The sequence below is a fragment of the Ambystoma mexicanum genome, chromosome 14 (genome assembly GCF_040938575.1).
Source record: "Ambystoma mexicanum isolate Mex_15411 chromosome 14, UKY_AmexF1_1, whole genome shotgun sequence".
In the NCBI taxonomy this organism is placed as follows: Eukaryota; Metazoa; Chordata; class Amphibia; order Caudata; family Ambystomatidae; genus Ambystoma; species Ambystoma mexicanum.
This window is the reverse complement of record NC_090940.1, coordinates 230,312,143-230,326,509: the sequence shown is the minus strand read 5'-3', so window position 1 is coordinate 230,326,509 and position 14,367 is coordinate 230,312,143.

The following is a 14,367-nucleotide window of genomic DNA, read 5'->3' as shown; positions in this document are numbered from 1 at the left end:
AGCTGAGCGAGAGTTTAGAGTGCAATGTGGAAAAGGTTGCCATCCTTGAAAGACTTCTGGGGAGGGCTACAGATCAGAGGTATGCCCTGTTAAGGTGTAGAAGAATCTCGACGGGGGGCAGAACAGGAAGGAGGAGAGGGCAGGTTAGTCAAGGAGGAGACAACAGGGTGAGGCAAGGGAGCCATGGAGGGAAGAGAGGGGACAGCAGGAAAAGACAGGAAATTGATGAGGCGCGGGAAGCATCTATCAAAGAGGAGAAGGTTGGCCTGAGGGCCTTGGACCAAGACAGTACCAATCAGGTAAACATTAATGATGACCTTAGAGGATTTGAAGGAGGCCAGGAGGGCCTCCACCGGTTGCCACATTTAATGGAAGAGAAAGGAGAAAGCATAGAGACCATATGAAGAATCCATAATTCTGCCGAGGGAACGGCAAAGAGGATGTTGGTGAGGGCTTGCCTAGAGGAAGCATTGGTATAGGTGTCAGCTATAGGGAGGCCTTTGTTGGAGACCAGGATGTCCTTTTTAAACTTCTTCATGTCATATTTAGTGAGGAGAGCAGGATAGTCGATAGAGAGCACCACAGAGTAGGTAGGGAAAAGAGAGAAGTGGAAGTGGGGTAAGGGCAGGAAGAACACCAGGGAAGGATGCAGGGAGGGGTGCAAGCAAACGAGAAAACAGTAGACAATTGAACAAAATGACAAAGGCTCAGACAATAGCAGAACAGTTTGCTAGCTGAATGATTTGCCAAGAAGGCAAGAGCCAAAGACAGCACCACTTTCAAATGCAGTCTACCAATGGAGAAGGACACATAGGTCTGAGAGTCCTGTAAAGTGGAGAAACACCTAGGTTTCACAATGCAGTTAAAATACTTTATCTAGGCAGTTAAAAACACGCCTAGGTCTGAGAGTCCTGTAAAGTGGGAGAAAGGCCTAGGCTTCACAATGCAGTTTAAATACTTTCACTATGCAGTTAAATAAAAACACAACTAGGTTTGAGAGTCCTGTAGAGTGGGAGAACGGCCTAGGTTTCACAATGCAGCTTAAATACTTTCACAAATGTCACAGCTCTATTCCAACGGTATCATGTATTAATATCGCCACATATATGGTCGCCGTAAATAATATTGCCGGGAAAATGTTGTGGCAATATTATTTGGGTGACCATATATGTGGCGATAGGGGCAAAAAAAAAAATTACAAAAAAATAATAATTTGGGGGTTGCGGGGGTGTCCCCCGCATGTTCCATGCAATAATGTCGCCACAAAAAACGACAATTTTTCGGCGATATTTTTGTATGGCGATATTTTTGTGGCAACATTATTACATGGAACCATTCCAAAATGGCCAGGCTAGCAAAAACATGTTGTATTCCTCACCCGGGACCACTCCTACCTTACTAGTTGCTGCTGGTTGACAGCTGGCAACTGGCTCCCCCTGCTGACACCTGCAGGCACTAGCAGGGAGCCACTCTTCGCCTTGGGGCCCTTTGCCACAGGGGCTCTACGGGCAGAGGGCTGCCTTGGAACACTCAGTTATGACTGGTGAGAAGCCCAATCAGGGGTGGTGGGCAGGCTGGGAGGCAGGAGGAGGGTTGGAATCAAGGCGGAAGCGGGTAAGGTAGGGAGAAGGACTCCAGTAGCAACGGGACTGGGAAACAATTTAAAATAATGTAAATGTGCAGCTCTCAGGCAATCATGCACTCACCTGGTCAGGACACACAGAGTGGAGAAGTGGGCTTTAACTTCACAAATAACAGTCCCAGAATGGTAAAAAATGGTTGCAAAATGTATTGGAGCTGTTAACAGTAAAAAATAAAAGTAGTGGAACACCGCTCCCGACTGTTCCCGCTCACTTAGACCACTGATGGACTGATGAAAAAAGATTGGCCCTGAAGCCTGTGAGTGACTGTGAGGTCATTGGGAGGAGAATGTGGGGCCATTGAGGGTGGGACTTTTTTTTAGGGTGAGGAGAGAAGTGTAGGAGCACTATTTTATTTCATGTTTATGGAAAATTATATAGTTTGGAAGCTGATGGGTCTGAGTATATGGTCTTACAAGTTTGAACGGTACAATGTTCAATCATCGGCAGTGTTTATTTATAGAGTAGTTGCCGATTTATTTTTCGCGAAAAAACGAATACATTTTTTTGGGATTGTGGGTAAGGGTATATAAGTGGTGGGGAGTCGGGAACAATGTACAATTCATATTAATACGTGAGGGGCATAGAAGGATAACCCCCCCAGAAAAATTCAAAAATGAAACATTTCAATATGTTTTTATTAGAAAATAAATTCAGAAAAAAACCATCCAAAAAAACACTGTTGATGAATGAACATAGAACCATTTGGACTAAAGGCTAAATAAAGCAACGTTTTCTCAACTGAGCTGAGTATGTTATGTCACGTTATGTTATTGATAGTTTTGCTCTTACACTGATGTATGCAGTTCTGAAGTACTGGGGTACTGTGTGTGGGTCGGTTTCAAGGTGGGTCGTGTGGAGAACACTTGAAGTATCTATATCTGTGCCCAGAGGGCAGTCTTATGTGCCTGTAGTGTGAGGATGCTTTATTGAGGACTTTGATGTATAAGTTTGATGGAGTGGTGTATCAATCTGATGTTTGATGTGTGGCGGTATAGGAATTCTATTGTCATGTGTGGGTGGTTTAGTTTCTATAGGTATTGTCCGTTCAAGCATTGAAATTGTGAATGTTAGTGTAGAGAGCAGTCAGTGGAGACCTTGATGGGCTTTTTTGGCATCCATCCATTTTGTCCAGGCCGATGTCCTGGTAGTGGTGCACCTCAGGTAGGGAAAATGTGAGGACAAGTCCTAAGGCACTGTTGAATCTATGGAATTGGCTTTTATGCCTTGTATCAGGAGGCCATTATTGTACCATCTACATGGAGACCGAGGAATTCCAGGGTACAGGGCAAGCCAACCTCTCTGTGATGCAAACCCTGGCTGTGGTTAATGGAGGATCTCCCACCGTTATCTCAGTACTTTTTCTGACAATTCAGGGAGTCAATGACTATCCAGGTTAGGGATCGGGGGCCAAGGACAAGCAGTGTGTTGGGTGGCACTCCCAGGTATTCTAGAGGATGGCTGGGGGTCCACCTGACTTCGAGGGCCCAACAATCTCACCAGAATAAACAGAGGGCTCAGCCAATTGCAAGTTAAACTGTGATTTATTTCAATTAAAACCAACTGGGATCCATACAAGAAAATGGGAATACTCCGGTACATCACAATTCTCCATGGTGTGCGGTCCAGTTTTGTACATGTATGGTGTCATCGCCTGGGCCCTCCCCCCTAAAACCTATCATCACTTGGGATTGGGGATTGAGAGTACTATTACCTATAGAGGGTCCCTATAGAGGTTATTCTACTGGTCCTTGCATGTCAGGTGGCTGTCCTGTCAGCAAAAACGATCTATTACATTGTTGCAGAGTAATTGGCTTACCATTGGTGCATACCCTTTGCCCTCCACTCCTGACTTTCTAACCTGTGATTGGCTAGAGCTGATCTCCCCGGGCCTGGGACTCGATCGAGTTCTCAGCTCGCTGTGCACCTCTTCAAGGTAATGTGAACAATTATGTGTCTGCATTGTAGCTTGCGTGTACTACCTTTGCCTATGAGAATATGTTCCTTATGTTGCAACACTTGTTGCTGTCTGAGTCTGACATGCTGGGATCGGCTCTGCTTTCCCACCACGGGTGACTGTCCATTGTCTCGTCTGGCTGTACCACATGCTTAGGGACCACAACATTGAGCTCTTCAGCTTGCATTTATGAGGATGTATTCAGTTTGCCTGCAGCTGGTCTCTTTGTCGTCTGAGATTGGAATGTGTCTGTGTATCTCTGACCTTGACTGTGAGGCTGCATTGTGCTCTGTGCAGCCTGAATCAGCTCTCCTTGTCTCAGGTTCTGTGCCTTTTTGCCTTCTGTAATTTTCCTTAGACTCCATAATATGATTTCTATGTGCTCTTATTATACTAGGTAACCTATAAGTTAGTGACACATGGTCCTACCTGGTTCCATATATATTCCTGTAGTTCCACAGGATTATTCACATTTAAGCATCTGCAAGCTTGCTCAGGATCTCTCATGCCTTGTGTTTCTGCATTACTGCATTTGACTAATGAAAAAACAATAAAAGCATTGACAGTATGTATTTGTATCTGTCCTCTAGCTATAGAACTGTGTAAGCATGTTTTTCATGTATGCGAGTGCATGTCTGTATCATGTGGTGCAGGACTGCAAGTGTACTTTGTGACTAACGCTGTTACGTCGTGGTGTCACTAATGACTTCTTGGTGCTTAGTCGAGACTGTCCATACAGGTGTTTCCATCCACAATCTCTGTTTCTTCTCCTATAACTGAGAAAACGTCTATTGAATTCAGTCTTTGTGGCTGGCTGATAGAGTACCTTTCTGTGTAGTTGTCAATCATTGGTGCACTCTGGATTCATCTGAAATAAGATGGGTGGCTGTAAGCATTTCTTGTTCTTCGTTTCTTCATGAATCTGGGGCTCGGGGGGCAGGAGGGGTATTCTTGGGACCCTCTCGTCAAGTGTGAGATTTGAGTATATCAAAAAAACAAATACGTTTCAGGGAACCCCTACAAGGCTGAGAGGTGTACCCTTAAGGAGTCCCATGGTATCACTGTTTCAACAGAGCAAAGCACTATAGTTTGCGGGTCTTCTAGGGCCTTCAGGAGGAAGACATCAGCCAAAACTCAATGCATTGGAACTACAGTTTGGTGATCACCTTGGGAGCAGTCCATCAAGCACGCTTTACTTATTCTAAAGATTTCACAAAGAGCATCAGTAGAACACAAGAGCTCCACAGAAAGGGAACACATGCAGAGCAATGCCAAAGAAAAGTGCACATCAGCCCCATGGACCACTAAGGTAAGTGATTGGGGGTATTAATAAGAACAGGGGCAGGTACTGGTGCTTAACTTAAAGTGATACTATAAGCTGTGCTTGACCTGAAACACTACATATGAGGAGGGCAACACCCATTGAGAGCCAATCACTGAACCAAAGATATAAAATATATGTCTGTGAATATTATTGGAGCAAACATATGGAATTTAATAGCATGTGACATGAATGTGGTATAAATAATAATCTTGGAAACATCTGCATTTTTCCTCCCGTTCCATCTCCCTCTTGTTCAGAAGCTTTCTTGTCTCGCTCTACTGAGGCCTTTTCAGAAGCTGAGATGCTCAAAAGGAGACTCACAGAAAACAAGATCAATCTGGAGGTGAGAAAGTTGGAAGAAGAGGAAAAAGCTTTGCCAGATGCAAGGGATTGAAGGAGGCATAAGATGGAGGAGAATGAAAAAGGAAGGACCTACCAAAAAGAAATGAAATGACGATCCCAATGCTTCGGGATCTTTCAATAGTTGCCGCTCCAGCAACCCCATCCGGTGTTTCCTAAGGGCCTGGTCCGTATGTATGATAAAAAGAATGATATTTTGGTTGGTTGAGATATTTTGAGTTATCATGTAGAATAAAAAAGGTTAATGCCCCTGATCAGGCCCCATGGGTCCACAGTAGACTTCCCCAAAATGAATTGAATGCAATTTTGAAAATAGACATACTGAGCATATGGTGTACGAAAAGGTTAAGTAAGTACTCCTAGTAAGATTTGGGAAGACCGGTTCCCAATACTTGAAAAGGTTTAGGGAATTTAAGAAGAAAAAAAGTGTGCATTCGGTTACATGAATATGAGACTCCCATAAAAACCTGCGTGGGTGCATTGATTATTATAGAGTGAAAAGATCTGAAGGCATGAAGAATACAATTATACGGAAGCATATTTTTTATGCCTGGTTTCCAGGACTGAAACATTACTTAGCCAATTGCAATGAGTTAAATCCAAAGAAGATGGCAGTATCTTCTGATTTATGGGTATTCAACAGGGTTGAACATAAGGATCAGGGAGATCCCCATAATTCGGTGATGGAGAAGAACTAGAAAGAAAAAGGAGAATCCGTAAAATCTCATTCCAAGTAGGACCTCAAAAAGGATAAGGGAGAAAAGTCACATGGGGACTTCAACAGGCTTAGCAGAACTTCTGGTACCAAACAGAATTTTGGTCAGAACAAGATCACATATGAAAAAGCTTTTGGGGTTTCTGGGGTAGCGGCCAAGTAAAGGGAGAATGGAGATGTAAAGGAAACACTTAGGGGCCTCAACTGTCTGCATAGAACTGTGTCCTAGAGACAAAACTGTAATGCATTGCCTTTCACACTATTGCTAAGGGGTCCCTGTAACAGTTCTTCTGAGCAATGACCTGAATGAGTTGGCCCATGTCTTAGACACTGCAGATCCATGTGGACCAAGGACCAGGTCTCAGACCAAAAAGGCTACAGTATTAACTCTGTCTAAACATAAGCTAAGGCCAAAGGGACACCAGAAGCCGTTAAATGAAAGAAGTGTCTGTAACTCCAGCACCTGGAAAATAATCGAGGGGACACCTTCAGGGTAGCCAGAGTTGACAGAATCTCCTTGTGCCACTTTTGCTCTTGACAGAGAGAAGGACGAGGTTCTCCCTAGCTTAGAAGACCTGAATCCTGGAGTCCATCCTGATTGCCAGTCCTTACTGGCGGAGGGTGGCCCCCTCGGGTCAGACTTCATTAGCTTCCAAAGGGAGTATCCATCCCTTTAATGCCTGAGAAGGCAGGCCATTTCCCAAGCAGAGGGGTAAACCCCTTTGAAGAAATTGATGTATTGGGAAGATGGGCTCCTGTATAGTGAACCAATTGAGTACGCACCTTAGTACCAAGGAGCTTAGTGGTTTCCCAGGACATTGAGCCCTACCTACTACAGTTGACCCTCTGAGGTTCCCCTCTCAGTCCACCTTGGCATCCAGAAGAATAAAGAGAGACTTGCCTTATATTTCTACTGTCCCAAAATGAGGGTGCCAGTGGAAGACCACTGCAGAAGCTGCTCTACTTTTTGGATATCTAGCAAGAGTGCTGGCAAGACAATGGTGGCTGTGCTGCCTCCCCCTGTTGTGGCAGTCACATTTGAGAGTGCAGGGAGTGCTTGGCAGGCATTATATTTGTCAAGTCCTCACCTGACTGCAGGAGCAGTTTCTTTTACAGACAGCAGTCTGTATTCATCAGAGACCGAGTTGGCATTATATGCGGAGGCATTGCTAGGGTGGGGGGGTGGGGGGGCTAAAGAGTCTATAGCCCCTAGTGTTTTGGTTGTAGCCCCGGATGGAATCTCAGGAGCTACAACCAAAAGGCTAGCTAGCCCCCAGTCCCAACATTAGTGTAGCCCAGGTTTTTTCCAGACCTAGCAACACCCCTGATTATATGTGACTGCAGGTGCAGTTTCCTTTACAGACAGCAGTCTGTTTTCATCATGGACCGAGTTGGGGGCAGAGCCTAACTCTTAGAACACCGACCTCTCGTGGAGCTCACAGAGTGCCTGAGTGTTTTATGTATGGCAGGCATTACACTTGCCAAGACCTCACCTGACTGCAGGAGCAGTTTCTTTTACAGATAGCAGCCTGTTTTCATCACGGACCAAGTTGGGGGTAGAGCCTACTCTTAAAACCCTGGCCTCTCGCTGAGCGCGCATAGTGCCTAAGTGTTTCGTGTTTGGTGGCTTGCATGCGGGTGCAGGATACAGCACTCCACTACAGGACAGGTGGAGAAAGTGGCTTGAAGCGGTGAACTTGTGCACCCACACAGTGAGGTATATCGGTAGGTAAATAATCAAGGTAAGCAAGACACTTCCCTCCAAGAGTGTGTGGTGAGCAAGATACTCCCTTAGAGAGGGGGAAATACCGGGAAAATTACATCAAAGGCAAGGACCCAAAAACCAAGGAAAGGCAAGCTATACGGAAAAAGAGTTCCTTCTGAAGGGGGGGGCAGAGCCCCACTGGGTACAGACACACCGAGTTCAGACCTGCTCAGTGGCAGCGGGTACAAGCAATGTTTGGACAACAGGACTGCCACAGGGAGGATAACAAAATATTACCATCCAGTGGCAGCAATACATATAGATTCAGAGTAGGTGGAAACCGCATCCCCCAACATTTTGACTCTAAGCGGTCCCCAATCAGACTATGGTGATGTAGACGATAACTCGCTACTGGCCCTGTGTTATAGGCTGCAGGATACGGCAGCCCAAAATGTACCACTGGGGATGAACGTAGAGGAACAGGGTATACCTGCACTGGAACCAGAGGTGGTGCACATAATGGTGCATGCAAACAAGAATGCACATACAGCAGTGGATAAAAGAGTTATATTGCTGGGCGAACCAGAGACGATAGTAGGAACACCAAGGCAATACCCAACGCCTCCTAGAGACCAACGACTATCGGTCTCTCCCAATCTCTTTTCTAATGAGGGCCAGGAAAGTGAAAAGGAGCTCAGGCACCCCCTGAATGATACAGGGGAAAGTACCTCAACTGATTCCAAAAACAACTCCACTGCTACGGAAGCTCTTACAGTTTGCAGTTAAAATTCTTCTAAAATTATGTGGGGTGATACCGGAACAATTGAACCCTTAGCCCCCAGATGCCTGGTGGAGAGTGAGACCCAGGGGCAAGAAAATCAGGTGATTGAGATACTCATGACAGGGGAGTAGGCAGAAGTGGATATCCAGGAGACCAACCTACAAAACAAGACGAGAAAGATGCCTGGAAAAACATGCTCCACTATGGATAGTGGCAGCAAACAGGAAGCAAATGAAAAAACGGAAAAGACAAGCTCCTGAACCCTTTAATTCTACAACTATAACCCCGGCATTGGAATCTTAAAACCAAATAGTGAAAAAAGTAGCGAAGAGGCATGCAAAAAGATCTAAACTAGTGGGAACTTTAACTAGCTGGCTACTGGGTGAAAGGTTGTGATCCCCCAACAAGTTGATGGAAGAAGGGTCAGTAGGCCCTTGGAGGGACGGGGAGAATTGGCGTCCCTTCTAGCAGAACATGAGTTGCTGGAGGAGGAGATTGGCGAGGAAGTGCCAGTTTTGTTTGATCACCCCACGATAGACACCAACCTGGTGCACCCCCAAGCCCCTCTTCTACGACAACCTCATCTCCGACCTTGGGGAAAGAACCCAAAACATTCACTATGGGTTGGGATCTAAAAACGTTTAAAGATAAACGTACCAACAGATCAGATATACTGTCTTTGTGCAAAAAGGTACCAGATCTGACTGTATTGACCACAGCCAACTTTAGGTTAGTGGAACCAGTGGACATAAAAGGGGGAATTTTGTAAGGGTCCACAGTTCCACAGAGGAGGTTCCGGTGTTGATAATCAACTAAGTTTTATCAAGGCTGCTGGCTATGTGGTAGACTGCCCCTCACATAATGAAACACTGCAGGTGGTGAATCCTGCTGAAGAGATTAACTCTGGTATTAAGTATGTGGACTTGGTGAAGAGGCTATCCATGGGCGATGCTAGGGGATGGGAATGGTTCAAAATGTTCCTGACAAGGCAGTTGATTGAAAATAAGTGACCTTTAAAATTGTAAGTTGGAACACTACGGGGCACGCACGTTTGCTGGGGAATGATGGGTCACGATTCCTTCTTCAAGAAAACGATGTGATATTCTTGCCGGAAACGTGACTCACTGCCAATATTTATATGGAGTGTTTCACTTTATACCAGCATTTGGCGGAAAAAGGAGAAGGGGGGAGACCTTATGGGAGCTTAATGAAAGGAATACAACATACTATATCTGTGACTAGGGTCAACATGATCCAGAGCACCAGGAATATACTGCCCATTGAAGTTGAAACACGGCAAGCCACTAGTGCGATGTCGCTCTTGTAGATAAACCTCTATGTACCCCAGAAAGTGGGAATTTGGAGGGGATTGAGGTGGACATTGATATAATATGCTCATCCTGGCTAGCTGTAGAGGGCTGCACATTTGTATTGCTGGAAGGCATCTTTAATGCTGGATGTAGAGATCACGCCAGTGGGCCACAATATCAAAATGTTGGGCCAAACAGTGTGATGTCTAAACCTAAAGGAAACCGGAGAGGGAAAAAGTTGGATCGAATTGTTAAGAGACTGGCATCTCTTGATGTATAATGATTGAAAGGTTGGTGACACCAACCCAGGTCAATGCATATGGGCCATAGGGAATAAGGCTACAACACTAGATTACTTTTTGGCTCCAATTCGTGTTCAGAGAAAGTAATATCACTTGAGACCCGGAAAACTGAGTACAGTGTTCATTATATGCTGGTTCTGACGTTGGGTTGGCAGACACAGCAAGGGACCCTGGTGGGAGGGAGGGATACTAATGTGAATCAAGGAGGTAAAATGATAACATGGACGACCAGAAATATAACTAAAGCCTTGAGAGCCGTACATCAATGGGTGAAGGCCGAGGGGCTGAAACTAGAAAAGTGTATCGAAACTTGGTGTTTGGTTGGAAAGGTTGGCTGATGATGCATGGAAAAATAAGTGTGAAACAGGGATAATAACTGGGGGAAAACACACTAACAGTGTTGACATGAAACCAAGAGACACAACGAGGGAAATGAGGAGAACAATAAGGAATATAAAAAGAGAGAAAATGTCTAATATGATCATAAGTGCAAAAAATAAGAAGGGTCAAAATGCAATATAAGTGCTGGTTAAAAAGATGGAGAATGACACGTTTAAATGTGCAATGGCAACATATGTTCAGTGTGCTCTGTAATGATAACGTGGGAAAAATCTGTCAAATTCTGGGCAAGGCTAAAGGTGATACTAGGGGGGGGGGCGATGATAAACCCTACACCAGAAGGGTTATGGAGAGAACACATAAAAGCCAAACATTTAACTGACAAAGAGGAAATGTGCTGTGCAATATATGAGGCGGAGTGGGTGAAGCCACCCCTTGAGGGGGAGATAAATTATGCCATTGTGAGGTTGAAGGGGTCCTGAGCCCTGGGACCAAACGGTCTGTCGAATGCAGTATTAAAGGCTGAACCTAAGATGTGGGCTGGGGTATTAAAAATATTGTTTAACAAGGTCTGCAGGAACAAAAAGATCCCAGCTGCTTGGCAGCAGGCAATCCTGGTCCCCATCTACAATAAGGGACACAGGGAGAACCTGTTGAACTACATATTACTATCCTTATTGGATTTAACTAGTAACATTTTCGCTAACTTTGTATTAACAGCTTTGCAACAATTGGCAGACGAAAGCAGTATACTGTATTTCACACATACAGGTTTCCGACCGGGCTCGGCGACTACTCACAATATTAGGCTCTTAAATGCCTTGTTTGTAGAGGCCCCAAAAAAGGAGAATCCTGTGCTGAGAAATAGTTGTTGGTTAATGCAAAGTCCAGAAGTTCAGAGATGAAATTGGCCGGAACTCTCCTCTGGGTCATATGAAGGACTAGATGTTGTCTTATACACTCAATTGCTTGTTTCTGGGGGATGCTTGTGTACAAGCTCTTGATGTCCATAGTAACTATTTCTTCAGTGGTAGGATCAAAGGGTTGGTTTTCAAAGATGGTGATGGTTGACATGGTGTCCTTGAGATATGTCAGTGTATTCTGGCATAGTGGTTTAAGGAAAAAATCAATGAATTTGCACAATGGTTTTGAGTATGGAGCCGCACTCTGAAACAATAGGTCTGCCTGGAGGGGAGGTCCTGTTTTTATGAATTTTGGGTAAGGCGTAAAACGCCGGTATCGTACCTTCGGTGGTGTTAAGGAAAGCCTCTTCTTTGTCTGAGATCCAGTTTCTTTCGACTGCAAATTTTGTCATTTCTTGTATTTTTAGTTTCAACAGATTGGTGGGGTCTTTTTTGAGTTTTTTATAGTTGTTATCTTCATTCAGTAGTGCCATGACCATCATAGTGTATTGTTCTCTGCTTTGTATTACAATCCCACCCCCTTTGTCTGCCATTTTGATCACAATGTCTGAATTATTGGACAAGGTTGTGAGTGCTATTTTGTTCCCCAACCGTAAGGTTGTTTCTCTGGTGGTTTTTAGTAGACTTAAGTTTGTTAATTTCCTGTCTGAGGCATTTTTCAAACGCAAGAAATGTGGAAGGGATATCACTGTCCCTTGGGTAGAATTCACTTATTGGTCTTATTCCTGTGTCCTCTATTTCCAGGGGGGCGTCTTTGTCCTTAAAGAACATTTTTCTTCTGATAGTGCGGAAAAAGTCGAGAGCTCTCCATCCAATTTGAACCATCAGTAGTGTTTGTGGGTACATACAAGAGGCCTTTTGCCAGGAGGGAAATTTCATCTTTGGGAAGAGGTATGTTTGAGAGATTAAATATCGGGATTAGGTCTGGCGTCTTTGTTTTTTTTTTACTCCACAGCGTGTACCCAGCGCCCCTCAGCTAGCGGGCCACCATCCTTCAACCATGTGCACAGTTACTACCAGCTCATTCACCTAAAAACCTCTGATTGCAAGGTCAGTGCTTGGGTCCGGAGGGCTTTTCGAAGATTGTAGCCCCTCACGGGCATTTTTAACATTTTCGTACATGATCCAGGTTCTGGAACATCCAACTATATCTTATATATTGTATTTTAACCATAGGGAGACCTGCTTTTCCTGGCCCCAGAAGAAGGCTGCCACCCCTTCACAGCCGAAACGTCCCACGTCATCGTGTCTTGAACCTACAACATTGAGACCAATGACCTACATTATCCTTACCACCTTTAGTGTTGATGTCGCCTCTTTGCAGACCCTATTTTTAGGTGTCTTGAAGCACAATATTGTATTGTATTGTACGAAGTATTGGTTGCAAAAATGTTGACAGATATGAAGCAATATCTTGTAACACAACACACAGATAAAACAACAGAGTAACAGTATAGTAGTATGGAGTTAACACACTGTACTTGTCTTTTGAATGTGTTAATTTTTTGATGTGTTGGCAAAGTGCCTAAAAAAAGTTACTTTGGTTTTCTGTACAACTTCAAGTACAACAGGTTGCATTTAGTGACTTTTGTGTTGTCAAGGGTTTTGACCCATGTTGAATCCTTAGACTGGGTGGATGTGGGGATGAGCTGTCGCCGCACATTATTCTATCCCAGAACAAACTAAATCAATAGACTGGGTGGATGTGGGGATGAGCTATCGCCGCCCACATTCACGCCAGAATCCAGGAGAACTGCGCAGTTGGCACAAGACCACTCCAAAGATACAACCTTCTTGTGGGGGGTTCCACATCACCACTCTACTGTAAGGATGCCATCAAAACAATGTTAAGCAAGGGTCCTATAATATCAAGCAAAAGACCACTCTATTGAAATGCAGTAATTCAAGACAGATCCCAAAAATGGATGCAATACCGGTACTCACCACTATCAGAAAGCCGGCGTTTTAAAACCACCAGCCTTTTGTGTAAAACTGAACAGGGGAACCCAAACCAGGCCAAAGAAAGACTTGCTAAGAGGTGGATACAATGTAAAACTATATTCTGAAATGACTTGAAGGAAGTAATTATTTAATGTACATGTAAAAATTGTAAGTTTGATTTAAACTGGGAACTAAAGTGACATTTAGCTGAATTCTGCCTGACAACTACCCCCGACAGGAGAAACCTGCTCAGCCACTTTTCCCAGGCCTAGCTGCATCCTGCTTCCCCACCAAAAGGAGTTGACACCTCTCTGATTAGATTAGGGGAGGGGCACCGCAGGAGGTTCAACAAAGCCTTGTCCTGGGCTCCGGCAAATGTTATATTGGGGGGGCCGTAAAGTGGCTTCCTCTTGGGAGAAGTGGGAGGAGAAGTGCCTCTGGGAGCCACCCGAGCTGGAGGCGGGGGCAGACAGAAGCTTCCCCCATGTGCTTTGGAACCTAAACCACACCCATCTGGGCCAGAGCATAATTTTAAAAAAAGATGGATAATTCATAGTACGGACTTGTCAGAATTATATAAGTAATATCATTATTCTTGTGATTTTTCTGTGCACATTTTAAGAGGTGTTAGGACCCTGTGGTGTATGCTGGGGGGTTGCTAGCGGAAAATAGGGTCTTACTCCAAATGTCTGCACGTTAAAAATCGGACACTTCATCAATTAATGTCCATACTCCTTGCGCACATGTGTGTACATTTTGGTAAATGTCCGATATTGGTAAACCAGTCAAAAAGCGCAAAATGTTGTCATTTTTTAATGCAAGCCCCCAGGAAGATCAGAGGCGGACAAGCATGGACCATAAGGAATATATAATGTGTACATGTAATTTCAACAAATTGTGTATCTGGGAAATATGTATTTGAATCAAATATAGATTTGTGGGCAAATTGACCAGTGGAGGATCCTCTGACCCATAAACAGACCTCATCATGATGACAATCCATTTCCTTCCCCCAATCATGGGAGAGGGGAGAATTGGGCCAAAGACAAGTAGAGAGGGGCAGGCTCAGT